General features: G+C 37.9%; 1 long non-coding RNA gene across 1 annotated transcript in view; it reads left to right on the top strand.

Annotated features, from left to right (window-relative positions):
- Positions 1–10424, top strand: part of LOC119467544 — a 123989-nt gene extending 113565 nt beyond the window's left edge. Inside the window, exon 3 of the long non-coding RNA XR_005196081.1 lies at positions 10131–10424. This is a non-coding gene — a long non-coding RNA (uncharacterized LOC119467544). The remainder of the gene's footprint in view (positions 1–10130) is intronic.
- The last annotated feature ends 1804 nt before the right edge of the window (positions 10425–12228 follow it).

Raw genomic sequence — 12228 nt, 5'->3', positions numbered from 1 at the left:
TTTGGAAACCACATGTCCTGGTTTCCATTATGCCTATCCAGTCAATTTGATGGAGGGTGGGGTATGGTTGGAGCTTAATCAGAGAGGTTTCTTTCTTTTTTCCTACTGGAGCTTCCTGGAGAAAAGACATTTTAATAACTTTGGCTGCTAAGGACAACATGATAGAAGCTGTCTCTGGCTATAGATAACTAGATCTAATAGGGTTTAGAATCTAACATCAAAAATAAGAAATAAAAGCACAAATTCGTATGATGAAGGTATATTCCTATAGTTTGGGATTGGGAGGTTTTATTACTTTTCAAAAGACTATTGAGGCTAGGTGAGGTGGATCACACCTATAATCCCACCACTTCTTTGGGAGGCCAAGGCAGGAAGATCACCTCAGGTTAGCCATTTGAGATCAGTCTGGCCAATATGGTGAAACCCCATCTCTATTGAAATACAAAAATTAGCCAGGCATGGTGGCAGGCACCTGTAATCCCAGCTACTCAGGAGACTGAGGCAGGAGACTAGCTTGACCCCAGAAACTGGAGGTTATAGTGAGCTGAGATTGCACCACGGCAATCCAGCCTCACTTCTATTGCTTGTTGACAGAGCTAGACTCCATCTCAAAATAAAATAAAATAAAACAAAATAAAAACTCTATTGAGGTGAAGGGTGAAGAGTTAAGCTGTGACATACTTCCATTGATTTCCTCAGCATTTTGGGGTTCTCTTTTACACTAGCCCCTATTTTGTTGGTTATGCTAGTATTTGTGGAAAGAGGTCTTGTATTTGCTGCATTACAATGACATCAGTATTACTTTGGCTAGTTTAAGTACAAATGAATGAAACAACCACTTTTCCTTTTAAAAAAAAATACATTTTTCTCAGCACCATATTGTACTTATTCTAAAATTGACCATATAATTGGAAGTAAAACACTCCTCAGCAAATGCAAAAGAACAGAAATCATGAGAAACAGTCTCTCAGACCACAGTGCAATCAAATTATAACTCAGGATTAAGACCCTCACTCAAAGCCGCACCAATACATGGAAACTGAACAACCTCCTACTGAATGACTACTAGATAAATAATGAAATTAAGGCAAAAATAAATAAGTTTCATGAAACCAATGAGAACAAAGGCACAACATACCAGAATCTCTGGGACATAGCTAAAGCAGAGTTTAGAGGAAAATTTATAGCACTAAATGCCCACATGAGAAAGTGGGAAAGATCTAAAATCAACACCCTAACATTACAATTAAAAGAACTAGAGAAGCAAGAGCAAACAAATTCAAAACTAGTGGACGACAAGAAATAACTAAGATCAGAGCAGAATTGAAGGAGATAGAGACATGAAAAACCCTTCAGAAAAATCAATGAATCCAGAAGCTGGTTTTTTGAAAAGATTAACAAAATAGACCACTAGCCAGACTAATAAAGAAGAAAAGAGAGAAGAATCAAATAGATACAATAAAAAATGATAAAGAGGATATCACCACTGATCCCACAGAAATACAAACTACCATCAGAGAATACTATAAACATCTCTGCACAAATAAACTAGCAAAACAAGAAGAAATGGGTAAATTCCTCGACACATACACCCTCCCAAGACTAAACCAGGTAGAAGTCAAATCTCTTAATAAATCAAAAACAAATTCTGAAAATGAGGCAGTAATTAATAGCCTACCAACAAAAAAAGCCCACTATCAGACGGATTCACAGCTAATTTTACCAGAAGTAAAAAGAGGAGCTGGTACTATTCCTTCTGAAACAATTCCAAACAATAGAAAAAGAGGGATTTATCCATAACTCATTTTATGAGGCCAGCATCATCCTGATACCAAAACCTGGCAGAAACAAAACAAAACAAAAAATTTTAGGCCAGTATCCCTAATGAACATCATTGTGAAAATCCTCAATAAAATACTGGTAAACCAAATCCAGCAGCACATCAAAAAGCTTATCCATCATGATCAAGTAGGCTTCATCCTGAGATGCAAGGCTGGTTCAACATATGCAAGTCAATAAACGTAATCCATCACAAAAACAGAACCAATGACAAAAACCACATGATTATCTCAATAGATGCAGAAAAGGCCTTCAATAAAATTCAACACCTCTTTATGCTAAAAATTCTTAACAAACTAGGTATTGATGGAACATATCTCAAAATAACAAGACCTATTTATGACAAACCCACAGCCAATATCATACTGAATGGGCAAAAGCTGGAAGCATTCTCTTTGAAAACTGACACAAGACAAGGATGCCCTCTCTCACCACTCCTATTCAACATACTATTGGAAGCTCCAGCCCAGGCAATCAGGTAGGAAAAAGACATAAAGGGTATTCAAATAGGAAGAAAGGAAGTCAAATTGTCTCTGCAGATGACATGATTGTACATTTAGAAAACCCCATAGTCTCAGCCCAAAATCTCCTTAAGCTGATAAGCAACTTCAGGCAAGTCTCAGATACAAAATCAATGTGCAAAAATCACAAACATTCCTCTACACCAATAACAGACAAACAGAGAGTCAAATCATAAATGAACTCCCATTCGCAATTGCTACAAAGAGCATAAATTACCTAGGAATACAGCTTACAAGGGATGTGGTGGACCTCTTCAAGGAGAACTACAAACCGCTTCTCAAGGAAATAAGAGAGGACACAAACAAATGAAAAAATATTCCATGCTCATGGATAGGAAGAATCAATATCGTGAAAATGGCCATACTGCCCAAAGTAATTTATAGATTCATTGCTATTTCCAAAAGCTACCATTGACTTTCTTCACAGAATTAGAAAAAACTACTTTAAATTTCATATGGAACCAAAAAAGAGCCCATATAGCCAAGATGATCCTAAGCAAAAAGAACAAAAGTGGAGGCATCACATTACCTGATTTCAAACTATACTACAAGGCTACAGTAACCAAAACAGCATGGTACTGGTACCAAAACAGACATATAGAACAAGGGAACAGAACAGAGGCCTCAGAAATAATGCCACATATCTACAACCATCTGATCTTTGACAAACCTGACAAACACAACCAATGGGGAAAGGATTCCCTGTTTAATAAATAGTATTAATAAAACTGGCTAGCCATATACAGAAAACTAAAACTGGACCCCTTCCTTATACCTTATACAAAAATTAACTCAAGATCGATTAAAGACTTAAATGTAAGACCATAAAACCATAAAAACTCTAGAAGAAAACCTAGGTAATACCATTCAGGACATAGGAATAGGCAAAGTCTTTATGACTAAAACACCAAAATCAATGGCAACAAAAGCCAATATTGACAAATGGGATCTAATTAAACTAATGAGCTTCTGCACAGCAAAAGAAACTATCATCAAAGTGAACAGGCAACCTACAGAATGGGAGAATATTTTTGCAGTCTATCCATCTGACAAAAGGCTAATATCCAGAATCTACAAATTTGTAAGAAAAAAACAAATAACTCCATCAAAAAGTGGGTGAAGGATATGAACAGGCACTTTTCAAAAGAAGACATTTATACAGCCAACAAACATATGATAAAAAGCTCATCATCACTGGTCATTAGAGAAATGCAAATGAAAATCATATTGAGAGACCATCTCACTCCAGTTAGATGCAATCATTCAAAAGTCATGAAAAAACAGATGCTGGAAAGGATGTGAAGAAAACAGGAATGTTTTTACACTGTTGGTGGGAGTGTAAATTAGTTCAATCATTGTATAAGACAGTGTGGCAATTCCTCAAGGATCTGGAACCAGAAATACTATTTGACCCAGCAATCCCATTACTTGGTATACTCGCAAAGGATTATAAATCATTCTACTCTAAAGATAAATGCATATGTATGTTTATTGTAGCACTATTAGCACTATTTACAATAGCAAAGACTTGGAACCAACCAAAATGCCCATCAGTGATAGACTGGATAAAGAAAATGTGACACATATACACCATGGAATACTATGTAACCATAAAAAAGGATGAGTTCAGCAGGGGCATGGATGAAGCTTGAAACCATCATTATCAGCAAACTGACACAAGAACAGAAAAGCAAACACCACACGTTCTCACTCAAAGTGGGAGTTGAGCAATGAGAACACACAGACACAGGAAGGGGAACATTACACACTGAGGTCTGTTGGGGGTTGGGGCATTAGGGGAGGAGTAGCATTAGGAGAAATACCTAATGTAGATGACGGGTTGATGGGTGCAGCAAATCACCATGGCACATGTATACCTGTGTAAAAAACCTGCATGTTCTGCACATGTATCCCAGAACTAAAAATATAATTTTTTAAAAAAAGAAGTCTTACAGATTGATTCTCATTTATTGGCTAGTGATAAGCTAAAAAATGAATATCCCTGCCTGTCTAAACATAGCAGAAAGGGGGCAAAAAGTTCCCTACAAGCACTACATAAATCAGCGTGTCAATATCAATGAAGAGTGGATATTATGCACCTAGTTCCAATGCTTCTCTATGTTGCCTTAGTTTCCTCATCTATAACATAGGGATAAAAAAGTTTTCGCCACACAGAGTTGTTGTGAAAATTAAATGAAGTAATGTATATAAATTCTTATAACTGCCTGGCACACTGAACAAGGGCTACCTATCTAAGTGTAGGTAGGATTCATATTATCAGATTGTAAGCATTTGCTATTTTTAATTCTTCCTTCCTGATTCTTGCTCTCTCCAAGACTGATTCACAGCCAGAATATTTGTTTTCAAATTCTGACTTCATTAGAACTATATGAACTTACACTGAAGAGCGACCATACCAGGTTCACATAGCAAATATGTAAGAGTCTCAAAAGCGGGTGATGATGTACATTAAAGAAACCTCCTTTATTGGAATGACTGGATTCATCAGACAGATGAGCAGAGCATTGCTCCACTGAAGATAAGGTGATTCCTAAGATGTTCCCAATGATTTCAGAACTCCTTACCCTAAGCACACAGATATACACTCATACTCTACCCTATGCCACACCACACACACCAGAAAACACACCTGCACACATACATACACACTTCATACACCAGGCAACACATGCACACATACACACACCACCACTACCACATACACACGCTGCCAAAAACCTTTGTAGCGATAAGAAGGGAATAGGCTGAAACTGGAACGTATAGGCTTGTGGCAAAATTTTAACAACACCTCCACTGCTTTAGATTTATATTACTTCAGCCATATTAAACACTCTACAAGACACATTCTTTCATTTGATACTGACTTCAATCTGTGGCTTCCCTCTTAAGAATTCCAGAACTCTTTGACCCTATAATAAAGCCTTCTGACCTGCAGCCTCCTGGAAAGACACATAAAAATCTTGTGAAAGACTTGATGGTAATGAATGCTATCCTAAATGCTCCACAAACATGACTGAATTTAATCTTCACAATTAACCTTTTGAGGACTGTTTAGTGAATGAAGTGGGTTTTGAATTCAGGCTGACTTAGACTACAAGCCCATATTTCTAGTCCTGCCTCAGCCTCCCAGGTAGCTTTGACTACGGGCGTGAATACCACCATGGCCCAGCTAATTTTTGTAGTTTTTGCAGAGACAAGGTTTCAACATGTTGTCCAGGATGATCTTGAACTCCTGGGCTCAACTGTCCTCTCTCCTCAGCCTCCCAAAGTGCTGGGATTACGAGCATGAGCCACCATGCCTGTCTTAAAACAACTGATCTCTTAAACATGACTTGAGCTATTCAAAATTAACCAACTAAATAGTGGGAATAGAATTTCCTGCTTTGGGACAGAAAACAACTTGATACTTTGTACCCAAACACATAACTCATTCAAATCATATAATATCCATTTCTTCCAAGCAGAATGAAATTCTATCAGTCGTAGCTCATACCCTCTTTTATTACAAGAGATGAATAAAATAGATTTGTGCATTTTTTGGGATTTAAAGCCTAGCAATAGAATTATAGTCTTTATACCTTTTGACAATGACCCTGATACTGCATAAATGTCACCAGTGAATGAAAACTAATTACAGTTCTTCCAGGATAAAAAGCAGCAGATGAATACCACTAATTATGCAATGAAGCTAACAGTACCACTAAAAGCACTGGCAATAAATGTATTCACAGGGAAGACAAATAAAGAATAAATGCAGCAAATCAACCATTGTAGAAAAAAATGGCAAATGCTGAAATCTTCCCCTATTACACAAAAATTTTAAATAAGCATTTAAAGTATTCATTTTATTATTATACGATGATTACTTCTATCTCAGCACAAAAGTAATTTTCATAGCCAACACATACACCCAAATGCCCAAATGCATCTTTAACACATATTGATGGTTGTTAAGTTTAGAATTGATGGAGATACGCCGAGGCTCAGATGGCAAACAGCTAGAGCTGACATTCAGTTATGCCAATAATCATAGACCAGTTTGTAAGATCACAGTTATCCAAACGATGGAGAAGGAAAGAAAAATTGAGGTTTTGTTTGGATTTGGGAGAAATAATTGCAATTCAACTTTGTTAACCTTGCCAAGTTATTCTTCCACACAGACTTCTATTCTAGTCAAATTAGATGCTACATAAAATCCTAAGGATTCAATTGGGACCATATGCCAATTTTATCCTTAATATGGCCTAATTCAGGAGAGACTAAGAAATGCTGTTAATTTGAATAGAAACCTATCATAGCTGGGTATCTAACTGAAGAGTGCCATAGGCATCATTGCTGTTGTCAGGGAGCATCTGCCCCAGAGTGAGTGTGGGATGAGAAATGTGAATCTGCTCTCACCCCCACCTTGGCTCAGTTTTCCTGTGACTATTGAGCATCTCACTTGTTATGGGTTATTTAAGGGACTTTCAAGGGTAATTTGGTAAATTTAACTTTATGTGATTTTTGCCTTACATGCCCTCTTTAGAATCTAATTGTTGTAAGGAGATCATTAAAACTGAAGGTGAGTTTCTCTATGATAATGTATATTTTATGTAAAGGGGCTGAGGATTTTAACATAGTCTTAATAGTTTGAGTTGGGGTAAGTACTAAGCTCTATAGAAAGAAACTTGCATATGTTTGTGATATTTCATTGTAGGAATAGATAGAAATGGTGAAACTAATATTAGAGTAAGTTAAGACAGCTAGGCCTAACTCTGAAATTAATTATATGTGACCTTGAAAAGTCACTTATAGTTTATTTACCTTACAAAATCAGGAAGTAGGAAAGAAAGAAACAAAAAAAAAAAAGGTGAGGATCAAAGTATCCAACACCTTTTTTATGTCACGAGGAGTAAAGAGTTTCTTCTTATGCCAAGACATGAATAATAAGAGCTACCTCCAAACAGCGCAGGGTCATTGCAGATCCTCAATGGACAAGTATAAAACAGGTCTGACTCCATAGAATGGGACAATCAAAATCTCCTGGGCTTCATGCAGAAGGAAGTGGGGCTTAGAAAGAGCACAAAACTACAAAAACAATTAGCTACAAAAATGAGTATGTATTTTGAATGAGTAAAGTGTTAAGTTGTACATTTTAGAAGCTCTTGAAGAACAAACTAAAGATCAACTTTGAAAACAAAATGACAGTTATTTTGCTTCCAAGGCAAAGGAGAGCCTAATAAATCAAGAAACAAATTCCATGGGACTCTCAGAGCTAAACAGCAAAAGAAGAAGTATCTTTTATATTGGGGGAATTCCTAGACAACAAGTTCTGATCACTTAAGGACAGGATGGCAAAGTCTTCAGAACTGATCATTGTTCCCTCCATTGCAAGAGACCCAGTACACTTCCAAAGAGGCCAGGCATCTCTGTTAGGCACAGGGTCACATGGGAGGACTTTCCACACACTTACACTTAGGAGTTGGTAAAACTTTCCTGTAACAATACAAATAACCTCAGTTGTCTTTCATGTGACAATTATTTTGTAACATAAATCCTAAAATCAGTATTTTCTCAATTTTATTTTATAATTAAAATCAAACGATATGGATCAGTTGCACAATAATATAAATAGACAACACTACCGGACTGTACACTTAAAAATAGTTAAGATCATTAATTTTATGTTATGTAATTTTTAGCACAATTAAATTTTTAAAAAAATTTTAATAAGCAACAATAATTTAGAAAAATTTCTTTCAGCTTCACTATTCATTATTGGTAATACACATTTTTAGGATTGTTGTGAAATTGGGTCAAACTGTATAAGTGAAGCTCTTTTGAGTTTGGCTGTGCAAAAACACACAATAGTAATAATAATCTTAAATACTCCAGATTGTTGACTCTTTTTAACTAGTTTGAAGTTGATGGTCTCACTGTAGCTGTACGTAAGTTTTATTTTATCTCCAGCTATGTCAATATTTATGTCAAAATACCAAGAAATCTAAAAGTTTTTCCAATGTTTTCATATGCTTCATTCCTCTTCATTAATTAGATTATCAAAAATATTAAATACTATTTATTATCTCTTCCCAAAATGTATCTCTTCCCCTAATTACCATCAGTTGCTGCTTTGGATGTGATTATTTAAATATTATACTTTTTTTTTTTTTTTCTGAGAGTCTCACTCTGTAGCCCAAGCTGGAGTGCAGTGGTGTGATCTCTGCTCACTGCAACCTCCACCTCCTAGGCTAAAGCAATTCTCGTGCCCCAGCCTCTGGAGTAGCTGGGAGTACAGGTGTGCACCACCATACCTGCTTAATTTTTTTTTTTTTTAGTAGAGATAAGGTTTCACCATATTCCCCAGGGTGGTCTTAACCTCCTAAGCTCAGGCAATCCGCCCACCTCGGCCTCCCAAAGTGTTGGGATTACAGATGTGAGCCAGCGTGACTGGCCAATTTTTACAAAATATTCTATCTTTCTCTGACTATCCTCTTAGCTCTCTAAAATTTAAATTTAAAGATGAGAGAGAAGGTTTATTGAATCATTACAAAACATTTTTCCAAAATGCAGTTCAAATGGAGTATTTGACCTTTATAAATTATTTTGAACAAAGGCTTTTAAAAATCTATGTAGTGTTTTGGTTTATCTTTCAAGTGTCCTTAAGTCATTAAGCCCAAGTTACAAGGCATGAACCACTTTCAAGTTCAAATCATACCATTACCCACTGCCCCCAAAGACAATCCAAGTTTACCCTAACCAAGCAAAGAACAAGAAATGAAAAAAAGGACAAAACTCTCTACTGAAGTAGTCCACAGCCTCTAAAACTGTGGAGGTGGCAGTGCAGGGGGAAGAGAGGAGAGCCACCAGATGCCAGCACCTCCCACTGAGTAGAGTTAGCACCAAGAATTGGGAGACAGGAACAGAGGTGATCTTTGCTGCGTAGCATCCAGGGAAAATGACTTTCAGGCAGATATGGCCTTTCAAAGGGAGGTTCCCGAGAAAGGAAAAGACAATTAGCTAAGTTTTTAGTAATAAAAGAATTCACCTCATGGTGGCTCACTCCTGTAATCCCAGCACTTTGGGAGGCTGAGGAGGGTGATCACAAGGTCAGGAGTTCAAGACCAGCCTGGCCAACATGGTGAAACCCCATCTCTACTAAAAATACAAAAATTAGCTGGGCGTGGTGGCGCATGCCTGTCATCTCAGCTACTCAGGAGGCTGAGGCAGGAAAATTGCTTGAACCCGGGAGACGGAGGTTGCAGTGAGCCGAGATCACACCATTGCACTCCAGCCTGGGTGAAGAGAGACTCCATCTCAAAAAGAAAAAATAATATCACCTTAAAAGCTCCCAGTTTCCTGCCTTTTGAGGGTAAGAGCCATCCTGGGATCAGAGCAGTCTCCAAGGCATTACCAGACCCTTCTCAGCAGATTTCCCTGCTCTCTATAATTGAACCATTTATGGAAATACCTACAAACAAAGTAACTATATCCTGCTAAACCCAAACAGATTGTATCCCAACTCAACTCCCCCTTAGCTAAATGCAAAAATGCGCATAACCATTTAAACACCACCCAACAGGAAGAGAACTTTCAGAGTAGTCAGAATGAGATGTCAAAAGTTCTTAACAAAATGCGAGAAAATTGGCTTACTTTTGCAAATAGTTTTAAATCTATGACCTTATGAACCCATTCCTAGGGCCTCCTTTGGAGACCTGAATGGGACCAAGACAAGCGAGTGGCCCTGGAACTCAACCTTTGTATTCACAGTAGGTCCTTCTACTTCAGACTCCAAGCATCTGGAGAACAAGAACTACGTCTTTTCTATTTCATGTACTCAGTTCCTCACACAATGCATGGTGCAAGTGGGAGTCTACATAAAATATTCAATGGATAAATGGAGCAGCGGTGATGCAAATAAGACCCAGTGTTAACAAAAGGATGCAATCAACTCCAAGATCAACTGCCAAGACGAAAACCAGGACCAAGGAAAGCATCTGACATAAAATGATTTTTAAGATTAATGTAGTAGATATTTCCAATTTTTTTTCTACCCTTCATCTGACCTCTCCTTCCTAAATTTGAGAGTTAGCCTTCAGTTAAGTCTTGTGAGAGGTTGTGCCCTGTCACTAATTACAGAAACAAAAAAGGCCACCTACCTGCTTTCCCTGACTCTAGGAGGTAGAGTTACAGGAAAATGAATTAACCTCTGTCAGTAAAATACAACCACCAGGGACTTGCATCTGGAGTTAGTGATCGAATCCATTCTAGGGGTGGAAAGAACATCTAGTGTCCAATGGCAGAGGGTCAGCCATGGTGTGCTATGTCAGAAGCAAGATGTGGTGTGGTACCTGGGCCAGAATTTATTGTCTAACAGCATCTCTCAAGATGAAGGTGCTATACAGAAACATATTTAGCCTCTCTTCATTTGTCTCCATAACAATAGGCTCAACTGTTTCTTCCTTGTCTCCTTTGAGGGCATACCAGCCTGTTGTTCTCCCGTCTCTCTGGCCATTTATCTGTAACTCTTGAAGGCTCTTTCTGATCTCCCTGGCCTTTAAGTGTTAGATCTTCAAGGGTCATCATTAGGCCCTCTTCTTTGCTCATTCACATAATTGCCCACTGTCAATCTCTTCCACCCCTCTCTGCTTCAGTTCCAACCATCATCACCTCTAGGCAAGACTACCAGAGTAATATCCTTCCTGTCATCCCATATTACCAACTTTCACGCAACCTCTAAAATGCAGTGACTACACTGAAACCAGAATAACCTTGCCTAATGGCAATCAGATAATGGTCTGTGTAAACCCCTCATTGGATTACAAGTACCCTGGGATAAAGACCAAAATTCTTACCACTTTAAGGGTTAATATTGAGTACCAAGTTGATTGGATTGAAGTATGCAAAGTATCATTGCTGGTTATGTCTGTGAAGGTGTTTGAATCAGTGGACTGGGAGAGGCAGAATCACTCTCAATCTGGGTGGGTGCCATCTAATCAGCTGCCAGTGCAGCTAGGATAAAAGCAGGCAGAGGAACGTGGAAGGACTGTGAGAAAGATGCCTTCATCTTTCTCCCATCCTGGATGCTTCCTGCCCTTGAACATCAGACTCCAAGTTCTTCTGTTGGACTCTTGTATCTATAACAATGGTTGGCCAAGGGCTCTTGGGCCTTCAGCCACAGACAGAAGGCTGCGCTGTCGACTTCCCTACTCTTGAGGTTTTGGGACTTGGACTGGCTTTCTTTTTTTTTGTTTTGTTGTTTTGTTTGGAAAGAAATAAATTAATTAATTAAAAAAGAATGAAAGAGAGAAAGAGGGAGAGAGAACGGGAATCTTGCTGTATTGCCCAAGCTAGAATGCAATATGAAAATGGGTATTAAAAACCTCTTTTATGCCAAAAATTGTGCTTAACAATGGAGACAGGAAGGAATAAGGGAGGAAAATAACAAACAAGCAGCCAACCAATATTTCATTTAAACCTGTGAAATGCTATGCAATTACTGAGAAGTGATTTACTTCCAATTATGTAGTCACTTTTAGAGTAGGTGTGATGTGGTACTGATAAGAATGTATGTTTTGTGGATTTGGGGTGGAGAGTTCTGTAAATGTTTATTAAGTTTACTTGTTCTGGGTCTGAGTTCAAGTGCTGGATAGCCTTGTTAATTTTCTGTCTCATTGGTCTATCTAATATTGACAATGTGTTGTTGAAGTCTCCCACTATTGTGTGGGAGTCTAAGTCGCTTTGTAAGTCCTTAAGAACTTGCCTTATGTGTCTGGGTACTCCTGTTTTGGGTGCGTATATATTTAGGATCATTAGCTCTTCTTGTTGCATTGATCCTTTTACCATTATGTAATGTCCTTCTTTGCCT

This window comes from Cebus imitator, unplaced genomic scaffold, assembly GCF_001604975.1.
Source record: "Cebus imitator isolate Cc_AM_T3 unplaced genomic scaffold, Cebus_imitator-1.0 Scaffold303, whole genome shotgun sequence".
Lineage (NCBI taxonomy): Eukaryota > Metazoa > Chordata > Mammalia > Primates > Cebidae > Cebus > Cebus imitator.
The sequence above is the reverse complement of the archived record's forward strand: the minus strand, read 5'-3'. Positions and strand labels throughout refer to the sequence as shown.